General features: G+C 39.8%; 1 protein-coding gene across 3 annotated transcripts in view; it reads left to right on the forward strand.

Annotated features, from left to right (window-relative positions):
• fhit (fragile histidine triad diadenosine triphosphatase) overlaps positions 1-23,008 on the forward strand; it is a 539,096-nt gene that overhangs the window by 9,633 nt on the left and 506,455 nt on the right. Inside the window, exon 3 of one of the 3 annotated variants that reach the window (XM_007895159.2) lies at positions 20,454-20,502. The exons of 1 other annotated variant lie outside the window; for it this stretch is intronic. The gene's annotated coding sequence lies outside the window, so the exon portion shown is untranslated. Of the gene's footprint in view, positions 1-20,453; positions 20,503-21,373; positions 21,423-23,008 lie in introns of those variants that run through there. One more of the 3 variants, XM_007895162.2, reaches the window with a different exon arrangement.

A 23,008-nucleotide genomic window follows, 5' to 3' on the forward strand; every position in this document is an offset into this window, starting at 1 on the left:
GGCTTGAGAGGGGAGTGGAGGGAGAGGTGTGACCGAAGCTGACCTGCAACAATACATTCCAGGACTTTAGCAAGGAAGGGTAGGTTGGAAATGGGACGCTAGTGTGAGAGATTAAAGGGATTGAGGGTGAGTTTATTGAGGAGGGGTGTGATAACAGAGGTTTTCAGGGGGAATGGAACACAGCCTGAGGAGAGAGACTAGGTGATTGTGTCAGTCAGCAGGGGGGAGAGGAGGGTAAGTTGAGTGACCAGCAGCTGGGTTGGGAGAGGGTCGAGGCAGTAGGTGGGGAACTTCATGTGGGTGATTGTGGTTAAGAGGGAGGAGGGAGAAATGTGGGCAAAGGAGTGTAAGGAGTGGGGAGTGGCAGGAGCCATGGTGGAGGGAGAAGGCGGTGTGGATGGTCTGGGTGGGGTGGAAGGTATCATGGGCGGGAGGACAATGCAGCCAAGCGAATGTTTTCAATCTTTGAGGCGAAGAAGTCTAGGACCTCTTCGCACTTGGTGTTTGATGTGAGGATAGAGGGGGCTTGAGGGGGTGCACGATGGAGGAGGAGATGGATGGTGGCAAACAGCACCTTGAATTGTTGTTTGCCTCCAGGATGACTTTGGAGTAAAAGTCACTTTTGGTCTGTGAGAGGCAGTAGGTGCGGAGGTGCTCGAGCCACAGCTGGTGGTGAATCATGAGGCCGGATTTCTGCCATCTGCGCTCAAGCATTCAGGTTTGTGTTTTGAGTGAGCAGAGATGACTGTTGTACCAGGGGGAGTGGGTGGGTTTGGAAACAGACTTGGATTTCAGTGGAACCAGGGAATTAAAGGTTGTGGAGAGACAGTGATTCAGCAGCTTGACGGCTGCATCAGGATCACTGCGGGTGGATGGCCAGAGGGAGAGGAAGTCCGAGGAAGAGAGGGCATTTGTGAAGGACTCAGGGAGAGGCTTTTTCCAGGGGAGACAAAGAAATGGTGGAGGGATTGGAAGAGGGGAGAGGGAGGTGGGAGCAGAGGGAGATGAGGAAATGGTCCAAGATGGACAGGTCGGAAATGTCAAGGCCATGTGTGATGACAAGGTTGAGGGGGTGGCCACGGTTGTGGGTTGCCAAGTTGATGTGGACGGTGAGGTTTAGGGAGGAGAGGAGGCAGTGAAATCCAAGGAGGTGGTGCAAGGGGAGTTAAGGTGGGGGTTGAAATCATCCATTATGAGCTGGTGTTCAATGCAGAGCGACAGGGATGAGAGGGCGAGGAGATATCAGTGAGGAAGGAGCCAGGAGATTTTGGGGGGGCAGTAAACTAGCAGAATTTTGAGGGAAAGAGAGGAGGAATGGTAGAGGGTGAGGTGCACAAAGGAAGAGAAACAGCCAGAGGAATAGGGGGATAGACCAAGGGAAGCTTGGGAGATGAGGGCCACTCCGTCGCCATGTTGGTTGAGGAGGGGGTTGTGGTGAAAGGTGTAGCTAGGAGGAGAGGCATCAACGAGGAGGACGGGGTCACCGGGGAGAGCCAGGTTTCCTTAAGCCCAAGAATATCGATATGCTCATCCAAGATGAGATCATGGTTAGTAAGGGCTTTATTGGAGAGGGAGCAGATATTTTGGAGGGAAATGTGGATATCCTGGTGGTGGTGGGGGGATGGAGGAAGCTAAGATAAAGAATAGGAAGTTTGACTGTTTTACATTCCTTTGCGTTGGTGTACTGTATCAACTTAACAACGAGGAAGGCCTGAATTAAGAACTATGTCTGTATGACTAAGTACCACACAGGACGGTTCACTTTATCCACCGTTTTTTGTAGGATCACTTTCTGTTTGCTTAACTCCAGAAGTGATATAGTAGCATGCACCAAATTTGTTCTCAGCAGGATAGCTTTGTGCTCTATAGGATAGCTTTGTTTGTACGCTGATCAAATAACTGGAACACCATCAAGCAGTAGCATAAAGACATACACTGACTGGTTGGTACATTTATAAATATGCCAAATGTTAGCACAAAATCCCGCACAACAAATAGGAAAAATGCAAGCCCAGCTGATGTGCTTGCACAGATTTTTGCCTCCAGGCATGCCCTTTATCTTGAATCCGCTGCACATACAACAAAACACCATGTGTCTCAAAGTTTTCTTAGAACTGTCTGATCTCATTCTGACAGTGTTAAGAATACTACTGTAACATTTTAGGAACTGTGAAACATCATGAATGAAGTAATGATGATCATTTTAATTTTAATTCTTTTGTTTAAATTAATCACGCCATTTGTATATTTTTCCATTGGAATACAGTTTGTTCAAATTACAAACTAGCATTGTTAACTCTCTTTGATAGAAAATATGTTTCAAACTTACAATGGCACGTTCAATTGTTTTAAAGCTAGAGTTGGTGATAGCTCCACAACAGGTGATGTTGAATGAAGTTTTTGACAATTCGTGAAATAACGTCATTGGTTTTCAAGTATACAATAAAAAACGGAAGTTGCTGGGAACATTCAGCTACGATGGAGAGAGGAAAGTGAGTTAACGTTTCAGGTCGATGACCTTTCATTAGAAAGCTTTGTTTTTCAGTCAGACTAATGAACTAATGAATGTTACGGCAAGTAATTTTTCAACAATTTCAATGAGTTTTAAAACAGAAGTCACAATCAAGAAGCATCATTTAATCTGTATTTCAAGTTGACTCCACCATTCCATGCCTAACATTAGGTAGATGATTTGATGATCCTCTTAAGCTGGCCATTTAGAAAAATGCAAGAGTGATCACGTCTAATTTTCCCTTGAGAAAGTTATCAGCCTCAATTTAACATATTTTCAAGTTGTCAAGGCTTGGACTTGAAGTTATGTGAGATCGGGGGAACAGACATTCTATCATCATGTTCGAGCACTACGTTCTGTAACACCACATCCCAATGCCCTGTTTTTCTTCTTAATAAGATGTAACAAAATGCCGCTGATTGATGAGTTGCAGCATTTACAGCTGAATTATGTGTTACATTGCCCACCAACATTCCTAACACAATTAAACCCAACAAAACCCCAACACAGCTGAAATCGTCATCCACGTTTTTTTNGTCTCTGGACTTGATTTCTCACATGCCCTTTTAAGAAATCTTTATGAAAAACCTTTTAAGATGCACCTTTTACAAATCTATAATATTGTAATGTGCTGATTATATTGCATTTTTAGATTACTAAAAATCTGCTAAAATTTCCTTCCTCCACACACGTCTGTTTACCTAGCAGTAAGTAGAAACCAGGTTGTTAGTCAATTGGTGGATCACTTTTCGGGACTAATAATTTCTTCAGAAAAAAAATTGGTCACTTCAATCCACGACTATTTGTAGGACACCGCTGTGCATAATTAGCTGCCGTGTTTCATCGACAAAATATACAGTCAATTCACTTTACAGTATAACCAAAATGCAAAATACTGCAGATGCTGGCAATCTGAAACAAGAACAGAAGTCGCTGGGAACCCGTCAGACGAAGGGTCATGGACCCAAAACATTGACTCACTTTTCCTTTCTCCATGGATGTTGGCTGACCTGCTGAGTGTTCCCAGCGACTTCTGTTTTTGTTTCACTTTACAGTATATTCTGTGAAGTGCTTTGAGACATCTTGAAGACATGATAAGGCGCAATATCAAATGGCAGGATTATTATTATAAAGCCTGATTTCCAAACTACAGTGTGTTTAGTTAATTTATTTGTGCTCTTTCATGTTATAAAGATGGCTACCATTATTCTTGCACTGACTAAATGGTAATTTTAACTCAAAATCATTCCCATTGCAACAACCAGGCCCTGCCAGATTCCATGAGGTAATCAGTGATTGTCATTTACCCTTTCTGCTTTTTTGAAGGCTGATAAATGCTTTATGTTGGAGTATGTATCCATAAGCAAGAGTAACAAGGGTAATTCTTATACTCCAGTTTATAAAGAAATCCTCACAGAACCAAACTTATTAATATTGGAGAAAATAAATCTGAGGCAAGCATATCCAGGTTTAACATGTTGAATGACATGGATAATCAGGCTATAAAGTAGGCCTAAACTGAATGCTGAGAGCCAAACTAAAGGACACAAATACAAGGGAGATACGTTTAGATTAATTCTATCTCCTGAAGGAGCAATCTTGGCCAAGAATCTTCCAGATTAATTGGTCATTCACCTCATCAACAACAACAACAAAATTACATTTATGGATCACCTTTCACATCGGGAAGAAGTCCCAAGGTGCTGGGACAGTCAGGGGTCAGGACCTGAGCATGGGGGAGGGGTGGGGTAGGGGTGAGGGAAAGCAGAGAGGTGGGAAGGTGACTGAAGGCACGCTCGAAGAGGAAGGTCTTGAGACTGGCCTTGAAGGGGGCAAGGGAGGAAGCGAGGCGAAGGGACTGTGGGATGGAGTTCCAGAGTGTGGGGGCAGAGAGGCTGAAAGACCGCCCACCGATAGTAGGGCAGGTCGGGTGGGAGACATGGAGCAGGCCAGATCCCGCTGAATGGAGAGAGCAGGCAGGTTGGTAGAGAGTCAGCAGGTCAAAGAGGTAGGAGGGGCAAGGCCATGGATGACCTTGAAAGTGAGGATGAGGATCTGGAATTCGATCCTCTGAGGGATGGGGAGCCAGTGGAGTCGGGCGAGGGTGGGAGTGATGGGGTCACGGAGCCTGATGCGCGAGAGTACACAAGCTGCAGAGTTTTGGATGATCTGCAGCTTGTGAAGGGAAGAGTTGGGAAGGCCGATGTGGAGGGAGTTTCCGTAATTGAGCCTTGATATGACGAATGTGTGGGTGAGGGTTTCGGTAGCCTGAGGGGTGAGGCAGTGGCGGAGTCTGGCAATGTTGCTGAGTTGGTGGTAGGCAGTGCCGGTCATGGCGCGGATGTGGGGAAGAAAGGACAGTTCAGAGTTAAACAAGACACCCGGGTTCCTGACTGGCTTAGTGAGGTTGAGTGTGTAGCCGTGGAGGCTGATGCTGCCAGCGCCTGAGGTACGGAGGCGCTGGTGTGAGCCAATCAGGAGGGCCTCGGTCTTGCTGACGTTGAGTTGGAGAAAGTTGTCCCTTGTCCAGGACTTTATTTCGGACAGGCAGTTGGTCAGGACGCCAATAGTCCTGGAATTGAGGGTGGAGGCAGAGAGGTAGAGTTGGGTGTCATCCGCATACATGTGGAAATTTACCCCATATCTGCGGATGATGTCACCAAGGGGGAGCATGTAGAGGGTGAAGAGGAGGGGACCGAGGACAGAGCCTTGAGGAACGCCGCACAAGATGGTGCGGGGGCTGGAGGAAAAGCTGTTTGCAGAGACGAAGTGGAGGCGGTGTGAAAGGAAGGACCTGAACCAGTCAAGGACAGAGCCTTGAAGGTTGAGGTGGGAGGAGAGGCGGTGGAGGAGGATTGAGTGGTCCACAGTATCAAAGGCGGCGGAGAGGACGAGGAGACAGAGGGAGTTCTGGTCATCCATGGTCAAGATGTCATTTGTGACCTTGACCAGAGCAATTTCTGTGCTGTGGGCAGCACAGAAACCCGATTGGAGGGGCTCATGGAGGGAGTGAGAGGAGAGGAAAGAGCGAAGCTGGGAGGCAACGGCTCTCTCAAGGACCTTGGATAGGAAGGGGAGATTTGAGATGGGCCGGTAGCTGGATAGCTGTGATGGGTCAAGGGAAGGTTTCTTCAAGGTGGGGGTGATAGTGGCTGTTTTGAGGGGGGAAGGAATAGTGCCAGATGACAGGGAGAGTTTGACGATGTTGGCGAGTAGTGGGACAAGGAGGTGGAGCTGGGATTTAAGGAGAGGGGTGGGGATGGGGTCCAGGGAGCAGGTGGTGAGCTTCATGGAGGATATGGTGGTGATGACAGACGAAGGGATGACAGGTTCAAAGGTGTGGAAGGAGGGATGGATAGTGGTCGGAGTGTGGGCGGGGGGTAGGGAGGGGGTGGAAGTTGGGAGAGCACTGGTAGCTGAGCGGATTCCCTTGATTTTGGACTTGAGGAAGTCCAGCATTTCCTTGCAGTGGGAGTCGGAGGAAAGAATTTGCGAAGTGTGGCGGGGAGGGCGGAGGAGCCGGTTGATGGTGGAGAACAGGAGCCTGGGGTTGCCCTTCGCCTCCATACTTAAGTAGAAGGACGATTTGGCCGAGGTGAGAGCGGAGCGGTAGGTTTTGATGAGGTCCAGCCAGATATGCCGGTGGACCGTTAGGCCGAATTTGAGCCAAGTGCATTCGGCAGCCTGCACCTGGCCCTTAAGCGAGCGGAGGCGGCTGGTGAACCGGGGTGAGGATCGGGAATAGAAGGGAGTTTGGGAGGTGAGGGTGTCAAGGGCATCGAGTGTGGTGGAGAGGGTGCTGTGGAGGAGAGTAAATGCAGAGGGTAATAGATAATAGTTTGTGGGACCTTTCCAGGGCTATTTTTGCCGAGAATCATCTGTGAAGTGCTTTTGAGATGTTTTGATGTGATAAGGTGCTGTAAAAATACAAATTATTTCTCCTTTTAATCAATATTTGAAACCGATGCCTGGAAAAAGCTGATGCCTTCAAAAAAAATTAAAAATTGAATAATATCTGCTCAGGAATAGATGAAAGGTTGTATAAATAAGTCTACCCAATGACGATTGAATACTGCATGGAATACATGCTCTATGTAATAACTGGGAAGCAGTTCAGGAAACTGGCCATATTTGAATACTGAAAAATATTTAAGTGCAGACATTGTGAAGCTTTTCTCATTATTAACCATGGTAGTGGTAGGGGGTGTAGTCTGCTAGTGTGAAATTTTGTAGAGCTTTCCTTCAGATGATTAAAGCGGTAGAATCTGTAATAAGATGGATTATAAATGATATGTACAAGGAAAGGCTTCTTAAGTCAAATACCTTTTTTTGTTACATTCAACTTCCTATGAATATCTGATGACAGTAATTTTGGTCAAGGATTACAGAGCAGAAGGTTACAGGTTTAATTCCTTGCCTGTATCTGACTTCAGCCAAAGCTGCAGCCGTGATGCTACAACTTTAGTGTCCTTGAACTAGGGAGAGGAAAAAAAACAAATTGTTGCTTGGTTGTTATCAAGTCACCACTGCTGCAAAGTGCACTTGGCTGTAATGACTACTGTGACAAAATAGGTTTACTCTCTAGTTTCATGACTTGAAATCCTTTATTGGATATTCACTTCATGGAACAATCTGCCAGCATGAGTCAGTGCCTTCAGGAGTAGATGAGGACATCTTTTTACTTATTAAGTATTTAGGTAGTCAATATTGCTTCACTTTTTAAAAGTGGATTATTATTTTTTTCCCATTAGAACAGTGTTGTGTAATATGTATTGCAGAACAGGTATAACTTTCAGTGTCTTTGTACTTGTGATACTTTCCATTCTTGCCCTTGTATATTTAAGAGAAATTAGCAACACAGACAGCTCAGGTTTTTGATATTTTTCTACTTTAGAAATATTACACAGAATAAAAGTTGAGAAAAACCTAGTTCAGTTTTCTGTGATTGTATATAATTTTTTAAAGGATACAAGTGATGGTATTAAAGAATTAGTCATATCTTTCAAGCTTCTGTAATTACAAAATGTTGAAAATTTGTTCTAAAATGTCATCAGACAATTCCCATTGCCCTCAGCCAGAAGTGTAATTCAATCAATGAATGATCTTGGTTTTCTGTGAATATTTAGACTATCTCCCCTAATTAGCACTATGGTATTAATGAATATTAATCATTGAGATCAAAGTAGATTGTAGAAATCAAAAAAAAACCTTTAAAAAATCACAACATATGTTTGTAAATTGTATTGGCATTATTTGTTTCATACAATCAATTGGGGTACATCATTACTCTCAAGAATTTCAGTGTGTTCCTTAGGATTTTTGTTATTAATAATAATGCTAACATTTGATATATTTAGGTGGACATCTCAAAGTGCTTCACTGTAAAGTGTAGTGATGATGTATTTTGTAGGTGAAAGTGGAAGCTAATTCATGCACAGCAATGTCTTACAAACAACCATGAAGCCATGACCAAAATTATCTTGGGGGTTGGTTGTTTCTGAACATTGGGAGAAACTGTTCTGTTTTAGATCTTTAATGTCCTCCTGAACAGAAAGACTGAACCTCAGTTGAACATCTCAGCTGACTGACTGCAACTTAGTTGTTTTCCATGTTTTTGCTCTAATTTTCTTTGGATAGGTTTTCCTCAACATCAACAAATCATCAACCAGTAAAGAATTTGATGTTTATTTCCAAAGGCATTCATTGGAGACGCCTTTGAATAAGTTCAGAAAATTGAAGGGGAATTTTATCATCTGCATTATGTACAGTTTTGTAAGTACCCACAGGTACATTTGTAATATCAAAATACATACTATGCAAATGCTCACCATTTTATTTCATAATGTATTTTATACAATTATTTTTCAATGGAGATTTGATGGGCATGTGTTCTGCAGAATGCAACCAGTCAGGGATGAATAATGTAGACTGTAATGTTAATTGGCACCATGGAGTAGTAACCATAGATGCTCAGCGGACGAAAATAGAGATTTATCTTGGAAAATCTTCCTGTGATTATTCACCTCCCTTAATAGATTAAATGAGGTGGGAAGAGTCAAAGACTAAATTCTTGCACCATCTGTTGCGAGCAATGGTCTTAATGATCTTCTTTCTTGTTCATACTTGTGCTCCAATGACAGGAACATTTACATAAAAATTTGTCCCATTACCCTGTTTTGAACTTTAGATGGCTTGCATACAGGACCATTAAGCCTATTATCAAGAATGTAAAAGTCTATAAAATTCACATGGCAAAATCCTTTCTCTAAAATGATAGTATAGAAAAATTCCTATAGTTACACTGTGACTTGAGAAATGGATTATCTTGATTTTGTAATTTTTTTTCAAGTTTGGTGAGCCTTCACTAAATAATAGAAGAAGTAATCTTCAATTACACTTATTTCCATATCATAGAATGCACTAGAATAAAATGTAATAGTGCCAGTCTTTGATGACTTAATATGGGCAAAATCTATGTTTCCATTTAAACTTTAACGAACATAACATATTCTAGCGATAAGAAAGGATAGATCAGTTGCTTCATACTTTCTTTCCTAAGCTAGAAAAGTTATGGTGAAGTTACACATAAGTGTTGCCCGCCTATACCAGTTCTGCATCAGTTCAGACTTTTGAGAAGCATGGTTGGTTTCAAGGTTTTTCGGCTCAAATCTACCAGCACATCAAAAAAAGTTATGGTGGATTGTAAAATAGACCCTTTTGTTTTTACCTCTATGATTTGGGATGAAATTTAGTCTGATCAGGTCTGACTTTTCTTTCTAATTGGTGTTATGTACTCTATGGGAAATGAGATAAATTCTGAATTAAGTTCCCAGTAAGTAAAAGACCTCAATGCAAAATTGACCATTTTTAATGCCAATTTATTCAGAGATGTCATAAGAATGCCTGCTATGGGAATATGGAAATATCACACTGGTGTAGTTTGGAGTAGTGTTATTTTTCTGAGACAAGTTAAGACACCCATCTGTGAGCAGTTCAGACAACCAGTTCAGACTTTTGAGAAATTAAGATTTTAAGGTTTCTCAGCTCACTAGGATTTGGGATTGCATGGCGGATGTATCCTTCCTGAAAGCAGTTAACATTCATCAATGCAGTGCAGTATAAATAGAACCTACTTTGATTGCTTCAAAACATAGAACTCTTGGTCCTTCGTGTAAGCATTTATGCTCAGAATACTCTTAAGCCTGACTCCTAAGTGAACTGGAGTACATTATTTTTTTCCGTTCCAGTTTTCTGCCCTGCTATATTTTGAGGTGTTTAACTCATTTTCCTTCTCCTGGGGTATGATTTCAGTGGCTGTCTTCCGGTATCTTGATCAAGTAGACATTATTCATGAGTGACAATTCACGGTGAATGTGGACTGATCAACATAACAGGCCAAAGTCTAGACAGATGTACCTACAGCAAGAATGACTGAATGGTGATTGGAACTAAAAAGGTTGGCTAATTTCTCCTCCTTAGGGTGCTGAGGCCATTTGTGATTTGTTGCTGAATGGAGGCTATCAAGCAGCAGATATTTTACCTAGATTCTGCAATGAATATACAGGTCAATGAGGAATGTTACTAATTTAGAGCCCTTGTATAACAAGTTTAAACATGTCATTGGTTTCTGTGATTGCGAAACCTCTTAGCAGTTATCTATCCATTCATTCTTTGAAATTAAGCACAAATCAAGCTGAGCTAGGCAACTGACAGATGGGAAATGTAAATAATATATCAGGAATAGTGGGTGTGGCACAAGGGAAGTGAATATGAGAGCAGTTTTTCCCAGTCCATGGATTAAGTGAAAGCTGTAATGTGTTTTTAATTTTTAAGCAAATATGTTTGCTTAAGGCTTACTTCATACCGTGCAAGTACAGTTCTCTGATGTATGTAATGTCTTGGTGACCTGAAGCAGAGGTAGAAATATCATTGCTTGCAGTCTTTAAACTGAATCTATAAATTGTGAAAGTAAGCAATATAGTTAAAATTAATTGGATGCAGTGCCAAATCCTAAATCCTAAAGGAGTGACCAAGTTGAGAATAGGCCAATGCATCTGACATTCGGACCCTTTGGCCGTTTGTGGGACATTGCTGTGCGCAAACTGACTTGTGATTCACCTACAAAATACATAGTCAATCTACTTTACAGTATATCCTGTGAAATGCTTTGGGACATCTCGACGAAGTGCTGTATCAAATGCAAGGTTTGTTGTAATACTTTTCATTTGAAAACAAATGCTGAAATTATTGACCAAAGTTATCTTACTCATTTAATAATCCTTGCATTTGATATTGCAAAGAGGAGGTAGTAGGTAACTGAGGTAAATAAATATATTGAAAGGCTACTATTTATGTAACTATCGTAGAATGAATTACCATATTCAGTTAAGGGGAAAAAATGGGAATCGGCATTTTACTGCCCAGAGTGATTACAATGCAATGTAAACTCTAGTGTACAAGGGACAGAGATTCTGATTACAATGTCTATTTGAATGTTTCAACTGAAAGGTACAGCTGAAATATTCAATGGGCATTGTAATCAGAATCTCTGTCTGCAGTATAAACTAGAGTTTATATTGCAGAATTCATGTGTGGAAAATATGATTCTAAGAACTCCCTAAATATTTCTACAGATCTAACTCAACAATCTCAAAATGTTATCAAAATAATTTTATGCTCAATTCTTAAATGTAACTGGGAAGGGACGTAGGAACAGGAGTAGACCATTCAGTCCTTCGAGTCTGTTCCGCCATTTAATTAGATCATAGCAGATCTGTACCTCAACTAATCCTTTCAATTCCAATTTCCCGTTTTCTCCCCATATCCCTTAATACTTTAATTTTATCTCAAACTTTGAAATATATAATCCATACATTGTTTTGTTGAACTATTAAAACATGTCATTACTTTCAGAAAATGTCTAAGACATGTTTTAAACAACAATCAATGGATTTCACCGAATCTTACTGAAAATACACAGCACATAAAAATATTTTAAAAACGTTTTTAAACACACCCATATGTTTAATTTGTGTTAGCATGCTCAATCCCCACTCTGCCAACCAAATATTTTTGGAATTCATTATTGCAACTACACGTTTCTCATGCAGAAACTTTTCCTGAACTTGCCATGCTGGTTCAAAACAAAATCACCATCACGTCACAGTGAGTAGTCAACTCAAGATAACCTACCAAAAATCTATCAACCTCACTCTTGAAGGTGTGGATGGATCCAGCATCCACGGCCTTTTGGGGGAGAGAATTCTAGCTTTCTACCACCCTTTGAGTGAAAAGATGCTTCCCGATTTCACTCTTAAATGGCCGGGTTCTAATTTTAAGTCTATGCCCCTTTGTTTTGGATTCCCCCACCAGCAGAAATAGCTTCTCTGTATCTACGCTATCGAATCCCTTTATCATCTTACAGCCCTCAATCAAATCATCCCTCAACCTTCTAAACTCAGGGGAATACAATCCAAGTTTACACAGCCTTTCCTCGTAACTTAACCCTTTTAGGCCTGGTAACATTCTGGTAAACCTGCGCTGCACCCCCTCCGGGGCCAATATATCTTTGCTGAGGTGTGGTGCCCAAAACTGAACGCAGTACTCCAGATGGGGTCTGACTAACGCTCTATACAGCTGAAGCATCATTTCTTACACTTTGTATTCCAGGCCCCTTGAGATAAAGGCCAACATTTAATTCGCCTTTTTGCTTACAGGCATGTAGTGATTCAGAATTATGTGTCTCAGAGAAAGAAAAAATCAGTTGGGATTGGGATTTATCCTTAAGTGTCACATGTCTGTGATGACCACCAGAGCTAATGTTCTTCATCTTGAGTTGACTACTCACTGTGACGTGATGGTGATTTTGTTTTGAACCAGCATGGCAAGTTCAGGAAAAATTTCTGCATGAGAAACGTGTAGTTGCAATAATGAATTCCAAAAATATTTGGTTGGCAGAGTGGGGATTGAGCATGCTAACACAAATTAAACATGGGTGTGTTTAAAAACGTTTTTAAAATATTTTTATGTGCTGTGTATTTTCAGTAAGATTCGGTGAAATCCATTGATTGTTGTTTAAAACATGTCTTAGACATTTTCTGAAAGTAATGACATGTTTTAATAGTTCAACAAAACAATGCATGGATTATATATTTCAAAGTTTGAGATAAAATTAAAGTCAGCATTTTTCTGTTGGATACATGGGTGACATTTTCTGCAGGTAGCTTGACAGTTTTCCTCTTAATTAAGCAGTGATGGTAGATCTGCATGAAATGATGTCTGCACAGTATGTATAAATAGGTGATTGAGATTCTTTTTAAGGATGGAATGGCTTCATTTAGAAAATGTGGAATGAAAACATAGCGAGTAATGGCTCTGATAGTAAGGGTGTGTTTTTACATGAGCAGTTAAGCAACTTGGACTTGAATCCCCACCAAAAAACTGTTTTGCCTTGTCTGCATCTGTTTTCTAGCATACAGCATACCATGTTACTTGTGGAGACTACAATAATTTAGCGGTTATAGAAACCTTGCTGTCTCTAAAATAGCACAGATAAATATGTGCTACTGAACCATTTTGCAAGTTTAGGAAGAAATAATTTGAGAGATTACTGTAATAAATCAGGATGAAACCACTGCACAAAAAACTTTGTGGCATTTAAAAGTGGCAGAGTATAATGGCAAGGTGCTATAAAGGATAATGCAATACTGTGTACCATGAAATACAGTAAAAACAACCAATGATGAAGGGGGGGGAATTGATTGTAGCTAAGAGTTTGTGTATTGTAAATAGATAAGTGCAACATCCTATATGATTTGCCAAATTATGGACTCTCGAACATGTAAGAAAATAGAGTAAATCTTGACTGAGGTGGAATTTCTCCTCCGGCAGTGTTGTAGGAATACATATAGTGTTACAGAATACATGTTGTTGAGCTAATGAGATATATTTGAGTTTTTATCATTTAAGCAAAAGAATAAATATACAGGTGAGTTCTATTCTGAATACATTTACAGTTTACTGAAATTAGAGTAACTATTGGAATAATCAATCATTTTACCTATTTTTTTGGTCAGCCGGGTGTCTGACACGTGCAGAGACCCATCACCATGCTTAAAAGTATCCAACCAAGCTGAGATTTCCATGTATCCTACCTTCACATGGAAATCCCAGAAACAGATTGTCAGAATGGAATACACACTCTCTCCCTGGAGGGACACATCCTGCTTACATAATTCCAGAAAGTATTAGACTTGGCAAGGCCCAAGACTTGGGGACCCCAGAGTGTGCGTTGGGATACTGCTGAAATCTACACATAGCTTGCCATTGATATTGCTGACTGGCAAGCTTTCCAGCTGTGTGGGATGACTCCCTGCCCTCAGTGACTGGTCTGCCCATTCCAGGACCTGCCAATGAGCTGACATCAGCAGTGCCCGGGAATACTGCGGATCCGCCTGGCTCAGGAACCGGACTGCAAAGACGGCTACAGAGGGCTGGCTCGATTCAGACATTCTGTTGTCAGGCATGTCACCTTGGAGCCAGCTCAGGCCCAAGGAGATCCTGCTTAACTCGTCCCCAAGAAAGATTTTGCCTATCCATACCAAGTCTTAGCCATTAATTAGTTAATTAATTAGCCATTAATTAGTTAATTAAAGAAATTAGTTAATTTCAGGTTGTTTTCTTTCAAATCCCATTTCCCCATCTTTTCTCCATATCCCTGTGGAGTCCTGTAGCTTAGTGGTTAGAGCACTCACCTCGCAAGCAAGAGGACCTGGGTTTGATTCCAGGGAAGGGCTAAACGTTTGGCAAGTTTCCTTACTCCACACGCCTCTGTTTACCTAGCAGTAAGTAGGAACCGGGTTGTTAGTCGCTTGGCGGATCGCTTGGCGGATCGCTCTTCCAAAAAAGAAATAATAATAATAATTTGGTCACTCAATCCACGACTGCTGTGCGCAATTGGCTGCTGCATTTCATCCACAAAGTATACAGTCAATTCACGTTACAGTATATTCTGTGAAGTGCTTGTTGACATCTCGAAGACATGTTAAGGCGCTATATCAAATGCAAGGATTATTATATTATATCCCTTTAAACTCTTACTTTGCACATACCTCTATCTTTTAATTTTTTAAGCAATTGGCTGCCATGTTTCGTCCACAAAATATAGTCCATTCACTTTACAGTATATCCTGTGAAGTGCTTTGAGATGTCTTGAAGTTGTAATAAGGCACTATATCAAATGCAGGGATTATTATTATCATTATTATTGTTTATCTGTCATTTAAACACCTCAATTGATTCTACATCAATCATTCCATATTTTGGCAACACTGCACGAAGAAAGACTTCTGGTCTTTCTGGTTCTTCTGTTGTAAAATTATTGCAGACACTGACTGAATGGTTATGTGCTGCTGCATTTTGCCCTCTGCTAAACTTGAGAAAATATATGAGAAAGGCCCTAGAATAAAATTGGAAGGAGAGCAATCATTGATGTCATGATTTTAAATGTGTTTGTTAGTTGAATAAATCTCGCAAAGCATTATAACTGCTAGCCTATTTTATCTAATTTATGCAGGTAAAGAACAAAACAATAATAGTCTATTTATATTTATTATTCAATTATAAAACCCCAAAGCTTACTTGGTCTTAAATGACGCTGACTTGAATTTTAATTCAGTTGTGATTGGAATAATTTACTGTAAAATTTAAAATTTTTAAATTTTTAAAATTAAATACATTTTCACTGATATTAAACACATCACTGTTGAAATTTTATTTTGCAGTAATATAAAACCACTTTGCAGAATGAAATGTTTTTTCTGTTAATTCTTTACATTTTTGCAACTGTACAGTTTCACCAATATTCTAATAAAGAAAATGGTTGCGGAACTACTGTGAACATGACTTGGTCTCATTGATAACTTCAATGATGTGAAGATAAAAATCATTCAAAAAGCCAATGGGCAGCCATTTAGAGACTCATAATTATTTTAAAATCGAGTGATTTCTATTTAATCACAATGACTTCCTCAAATATATATGACATCAAATGTAACCTTTTTAAGTTAGTACTGCAATCCTTACAAACTAAGGAGGACAGAGGACATTTAATAGTGATGCTATTCAACACCAAATGCAGCGATGATTTCATTGTTCACTATTGAAATCATTGCTATATTTGTTTTTGCCTTTGAAATTTATTACCAGGTATTTTGCGACCATCTTTGAGATAGATGACCATAAGAGATTTATGGCAGTGACCGTAACTCGCTCACAGGTTTGATGACCACAAGTACTGTAGTTGATCTGCCCGTATGTAAAACATAAAATTGTGTGCCATAGGTCTGAGTGGAACCACATTTATATTCATAGGTTCTTGCAATGATTTTTTTAATGCTTTGCTGAGGTTTTTGCAGCTCCAATGTTAGAGCAAACAGTGGAGTTGATGGACAGGATGCTTACTTCAAATCTCAGTGTAATCTAAAGGTTGGAGATGCATAGGGTCTGGGAGTACTGCTGACAGAAGTTCAGTATGCATGATTAGAGATCTGTTCAAAATTAATAGTGAACTACATGTCAAGTATTTCTGATCAATTTCATCAAAGACTCACCACATCAGGGGAAAAGAAACTGTTTGGTGTCCAGATTGGATGCCAGATGGATAATTTAAACAAATTGTCTTGCGTTATCTCATGAAAAGCTGTTAGCTGTGAAATCACATTATTCATAAATGACTTGGAGGAGAGTACTTCATGTAATATTTCAAAATCTTCTAATGATAAGCAAGCTATGTGAACATATGATGAATACATAGGATAAATAGCCTTCATGAGGATCTCAACCAATTATGTAGACGAGCTAAGGAGTGACAGATGAAGTTTAACATAGATTAATGTAAAATAATGCATATTTAGAACAGAAATGGTAACCAGGTACAAGATCAAGGGGTATCAATTTAGCAAAGTTCGAGAAGGAAAAAGGATTTTGCTTTTGATCAGTCACTTAAGATGAATAAAATGAATCACATTCAAGGTTGATATTGAGTACATTGGGCTACATGTCAGTTATTTTAAATGGTGAGGCCATTTTTGGAATGTCGTCTGTAATCGTGGGCACCCTAAACTCCAAAAGGGCATTCATGCATTGTAAAGTTTTCAGAGGTAATCAACCTGAATGAGTATTAGAACTTAAGGGCTATAAGTGATAAAGAATGCAGACTTGATCCTGAATTTGCTTTCATTGGGAAGATTGAAGGATACATGGCTGTGGACTATAAAATGCTGAGAGAAGATGTAGATGGAAACAAGTTTAAACCAGAATTGTAGAATCAGATGACATAAGTTTGAATTGAACAAACTACAAGCAAAGGTAGAGATTAGAAGGATTTTTTCCACCCTGCAAAGAATTTGCTATGTAGAAAAGACTTGTAACAATAACAATTGTTGCCTGGCTGATCATTCAAAAAGGAATGGATGTGTGTCTGGGTGGGAGGAGTACTGGATCAGATTCTGTATTTAAACAGAATATTTCTCCAGAAAAGAGAGTGGGGAGACATTGATTGTTTTTTGGAAGATGTGTAATGGCAATTTTTTTCCCTCTCCATGCCGTATCATTTTAAATCTACTGCATGACTCAAACTGCATATTTTGCTCTTGTCCCTTTCTATCATATGGTAGCAAGACCACTGTTAAGGGGAAATGCACAATTTCCAGAATTATAAAAATAATCCTTACATTTGATATAGCGCCTTATCACATCACTGAGACCTCTCAAGAGCTTCACAGAACATGCTGTAAAGTAAAATGACTATATATTTTGTTGGCGAAACGCGGCAACCAAAAGCACAGCAGTTTGAGGGGATTATTTCCCCCGGAAAAGAGATCCGCCAATCAACTAACAACCGGGTTCCTACTTACTGCCAGGTAAACAGGGGCATGTGGAGAAAGGAAACTTGCCCAACATTTCGCTCACCTCAGAAATCAAACCCAGGTTCTCTTGCTTGCGAGGGGAGTGCTTTAACTACAGGATTCCACATTGAAGCCATTGTCCCATCATTATTGGCTTTTAATGCAGTTTTTTGGAAACTACAAGTCAAGTCTTGCTCAGTAATGTAGGGAAAACATCAAAAGTGCAGCCAGACGATCTTGTGCTGGTGCATCTGTTGTACTAGCAGTTTCTCAGGAACCTCATGGATTGAGAACATCTCAAGAACAATCTCTGAGGTGTTTTACACTGAGAAAACGGCAGGTCAGAGCAAAAGTATCCAAGACAATACAAATGTTTGCTACTGCCAATCAAACTTAACAACTTGAATTAACTGATAGTTAGTTACCTACCAAGGCCAGCAATCTCACAACCTGTTTTCTCCTTGAGAAACCACATGTATTCAGCTTTGCTTCTAAGGATCTCGTTCATCTTACGTTTGGGATCTGTTGCTGTACACGGATTTGGTGTGGCAACATGCAGCTCCTTAATTAATTTCCATCTTCTGGATCTCAGCCTCCGGCTCCCTCTTCTGGAGAAGCAGTACATTGTACATTGATGCAGTACATTGCATCCCTGGACCCGAAGGGTGGACAGTGCTTATCGGTTGAATTGCACTTATTACCCTTTATATGATTTCAGGTGGTATTTATACTTAGTTATTTCTGGCCGCGGTGGGGGTGTTGGTGTTGGCTGAGGCAGTGGATTAACATGCTTTGCTCAGATTGGTGGCAAGAAAGATGCCTCTGTGTTCTTGTGAAGGTCCAAAATGGAACGATTTGAATGGTTTTCATTAAGTTCCAAGAAGGATGAGTCCACAAGCACAAAGTTCAGGCACAAAATTGGCCTTGTCACCTAGAGCCATATGCTCAGCTGGTGTGGGAAGTGGAACATTTACAGCACTGCAAATAAGTTGTTCTTCTTAGATTAGGTTTGAGCCATTTTATTGTGATAGAGTAGAAAGAGCTTGTCTTTATATCTAGTCATATCTAAATCTGACCTGAAAGTTCTTGTTACACTCACTGGGTATCTGTCTAAAGTGGAATATTATTTTGTTCCAAAGAAACCAAACATAGTTTTCACACAACGAGTTGTTCGGATCTGGAGTGCATTGCCTGAAAATGTGGTGGAAGCCAATTCGATAACAACTTTTAAGAGAGAAGCAGATAATTATTTGGGGAGAACAATTTTGCAGAGCTATAGGGAGAGAGTGGGGGAGTGGGATTGATTTGGATAGCTCTTTTAAAAGAGCTGGCATAGACACGATGGGCCAAATGGCCTCCTTCTGTGCTGTTTAATTCTATGATTCTATGATAGATGGATTAAGGTGACTTTGGTATTAAACTGCATTATTACAAAATAAAGAATAGAATAAAGTAAAACACACACCATGATTGTTATGAGGTTTCTTATCCTGTGTTTGTCCCACATGATGTCATTTTAGATGTAACAATGTAGTGTTGCTCACTGGCAGAACTTGTTCATATTTTCAATTAAATCTCTGAATTAAGGGTGTCACGGTGAGTTGTACCAGTCCTGTTCCACTGAATGCCAGAAAATGGGATTGAAGCCAATGATCGCTTGTAGTTTGAGTTTTAACCAAAAGGTTGAGGGAGTGCAATGCAGAATCTAGGGCGAGGCACTTCCTCACAGAAATAGAAAAAATTGTATTATGCATCTCATACCAGTTACCTGAAGAGGGACATAGATAAAGACTTACAAAGAGCATGTCAACAGTCTAGCCCTTGGTATAGGTATAAGACATGGGAAGGGTAAACCTGCCCAAGAGGAGAAAAACAAAATATCCTGAAAATGGGAGAAAGGGAATTGCGTTTTCAAAAGATACTCATCCACGTATTTTCTGAAATAAATTCCTTGAATATTCTTGGTATGATTTCTCTTCAGCTGAAATTCTATGCCATTTTCGAGTTTGTGTTCCATTTCAGTTCCATATCAAGTTTAGTGGTTTCATGGAATAAGGTTAGCCCGTCCCTTGGTTGCAAATGGAATATGAGTTTAAAATGTGTTAACCTGAAAATGCTGCCGAGTGTATACAGAAAGATTTTCAGGAAGATTTGTGCCTGACAGTGTGATTTGATTTGATGCTCAAATCTGGTATGCAGTATTTCTATGGAAGTAGCCTTGAGTTATCAATCATTGGTTTAAAAGTATTGTTCTCAAAAGTATTGTTAAATGATTATCTTCAAATTGGAACATATTTCTACATAACCACTGAAGTACTAAATAGTACAAGTACAATAACGTAGTTTAATTAAATATTTAATTATATTGAAATTGTTCTCTTTTGCTTTTGTATGCAGAACTAATTGCTTAGTCAAAGAAGATGAGTCTTTAAGTTTTGGAAGCAGAGAAGGAGGTGGCAAGACAGAATGCTTTTGGAAGAGTTTGGAAGTGGGAACAAAGTGACTGGAAGCTTGACCACCGATTTCTGTGGGGCAGAGCAAGTGGGGGTGGGGTGGGGAAGGAGGTGAAGTGATGGAGGGAGTCGCTGGTAGTACAGTCCCAGAAAATTGTGGAGCAAGGCATAAGAGGAATTTGAAAGTGAGAGTCTCACAGTTGATTCATGGGGTTAGGGAGCTAGTGGAGTTGGGCAAGGATATGGGAAATAGGGTAATTAAAATAGCTGCTTTGATTTAAGCAACATGTCAACTTTTGTAAATTAAAACTCAATGATTTTTTACAATGAAAATGTTCATATGAATGCTATCATTGTCATTCAATGATATGTCCTGAGGGATGTTTGTAGTTTTTAATGTCTGTGATGTAAAGTAACAAAGCTGGAACAATTGAGTTTAACATCTGGAAATGCTTTCTGTGCATTTTCCTTATTTTGTATTTCAGTAAGTAATATTAATAATATAAGTAAATTTTCAGCAAGAAACTAAAATGTTTGCATGCATAGAGCAGAACTTAGTCTGTGTTTTCACTTTGCTTACAGTTGTCAAGTGCTCTGCTCAGTTTGGGTCCACAGAGGGTGATCCGTGAAGGTAAGTGTATTTATTGCCTTGGATTGACAATAACACTGCTTTACAGCATTGATTTTCTCTCATTCTGGGATTTGTGCATTTTGATTAAGATGACACGAGTCAGGGAGGTCTAAATGCCTGCCGGTCTGTTCCTGCAGAACAAGAACACCAAATAGAGTTCAAGAGAACAAGTGATTTGTTGAAATGCTGAGGATGGACGAAACAATCCCCCAAAATAGCTGATTCTGACTTTCTGAGTCTGTCCAAACTTTTTTTTTGTAGCACACCATAGACTTTGATTCATATTGAAAAAACATAGGATTACTTGCAAAACAAATATTTTCCGCACTGAATACATCATCTACTAATAAACCAATATTGAGATTTATCTGCTCAAAAATGATTCTGTGAGTTGGGTAGGTCAATTCACAGAATCATTTTAGTGTTTATTCGAGTAGACTATCTGCAAATCCTGTGAAGTTCTGGACTGGAAATTGTTGGAAAGACATTGTGCAAGTGATTTGCTCCGCTGAAATCGGGTGTTTAGGTCTTTTTGGTACCATTGCCCCAGTAACTGCTGTGGACAAAGGTTATGTTTTCTACTGACTGCAAAACCTCCAACAGTTCTGACAAATGCCAGTTTTTTAAACAAATAAAACTACTGATTTATTGCTATGTCTTTTCATCAGATTCTATTATCATGGTTCATCTTAGCTCATTATTGCTGTGATTGTATTTACTGTTCTAAAGAAATTATGGTAAACATGGTGTGGAAATCCACATATATACGTGGTTGTATCTTCTTTGATAAATATCTATTTGACTCATTCATTAATTGTTTAAGGGCAAAGTTTGATTAAAGGCTGACGATGTATTTGTTGGCACTTTTCAGAAACGGAAAACATTTATTTACCATTTCAGACAATGGTCTGAAGCAAAAGGTATGACCATTTGAACTCTTGAATTAACGACTGGGGATTGTGTTATGATGGGATACTGAAATACCTAATCATTACAGAGGTTTATTCTGCTCATCCAGTCAGTGATCAAAGATGGCTGGGATGGCTCCCAGTGCAGTTTTTCCTAGCTTTTCTCTGGCAAAGTTCCTGAATTTGATCAGGTGTCTTCCATAAATCCATAGGCAAATCACCTTGTGGGTAAGTGTGGGTACATTGCTGTTACCAGTCTAAGGCATGTTACATTGATGGACCAATGTATTGAACCCTTCCTATCACTGCAGAGTGATTCTATGTGGCACATTATAATACAAAATAGCCACAATATACTGTACTTTTGGTCCACTGAATAGTGTCCGAACCTTATACATTTAACCCTCTTCTTATTATTAGTTATGGCTGTATTTCCTTCTCCTTTAGGATCTTGGCACCAAACAACATTTCCGGTTTAACGGGTAGACTGCCACACAGACAACCTTTTCCCTGCCCTAAGTGTAAAATGTTTCAAATGGGCATGTCTGAGGTCAAAATTCGCCATGTGAATTGAAGCATAAAACCATGTCCTGCTACTCTAGTGAGCTGTAATAGTAAACTAATCATCTGTGTTGCTGGTCTGCTGCGTATGCCTATTGAAGATCTTTGGATTTTACTGTTTGTTTGTTTTATACCACTTAAGAAAACCTGAAGGCCTAAAGAGGACATCCATTTCTGATTGTTCACTTAAATATCTTATTCTAAAAGCACTCTCTTTTCTCATGGCTATGAGCTTCTGAATGCCTTGTTGTCTTGCAAGCACAGTGGTTTGTTGAACAAGTAGATTCAGAACACAAAATCGCCTTGGATTTCAAGAGGGATGGGCTGTGCACTAAGTAACATTTCTGCATGTCACATTTGGCTTCCAAGTTACTTGGTGCATTTTGTTTCTTAAAAGACTGGTTTGTTGAACCGGTCGGTGCTGGAGGCACATTTCATAAGTAACTGAAGAAAACAGAGTTCATTGTGCAGTAGTTAACAGAAAAGGCCTAGGGGCTACTGTACAGTAATTTATCTTCTGCAATTACATGCTTCAGATGTTTTTAGTTATTTAGGCTGGAGGTTTTAAAAAAGCCTGTCTGAGATAGCACATGTAGGTTTGAGTGTACTTTACTCTGAGAAGCAAAATATGTGCAGGGAGAAGGTTTGTGACCATGAAATTTAAACAAGAATTGTGCTGAATTAATCATGTTTTCTGAATAATCTAAACAAATAAATGTCTTGTTTTGGTGCTGAAACTGGCGCTGTAGTCCTCGGAAAGTTAAAAGGGAATTTTTCTTGCACAGATCAATGGTTAGAGATGTATATTTTTTTCAAAGGATTACTATTCTTTGATTAGTTGCAGTCTATAATAATAAAACTCAAATGTCAGGAAATTGAGCGTCAGCCTTGGAGCCTCAAATACCCTCAAACTTTCGCCAATAAAAGTCAAAGGGGAAAAAAATCAATTTGTAAAATATTCTAAATATGATCCAAAAGTACAAAGATTTTTTAATTAACCTGTGTGGTGACATCGTCAACCTGTCCTTCTCCTCTGG

This window comes from Callorhinchus milii, unplaced genomic scaffold (genome assembly GCF_018977255.1).
Source record: "Callorhinchus milii isolate IMCB2004 unplaced genomic scaffold, IMCB_Cmil_1.0 Scaffold12, whole genome shotgun sequence".
Classification (NCBI taxonomy): domain Eukaryota; kingdom Metazoa; phylum Chordata; class Chondrichthyes; order Chimaeriformes; family Callorhinchidae; genus Callorhinchus; species Callorhinchus milii.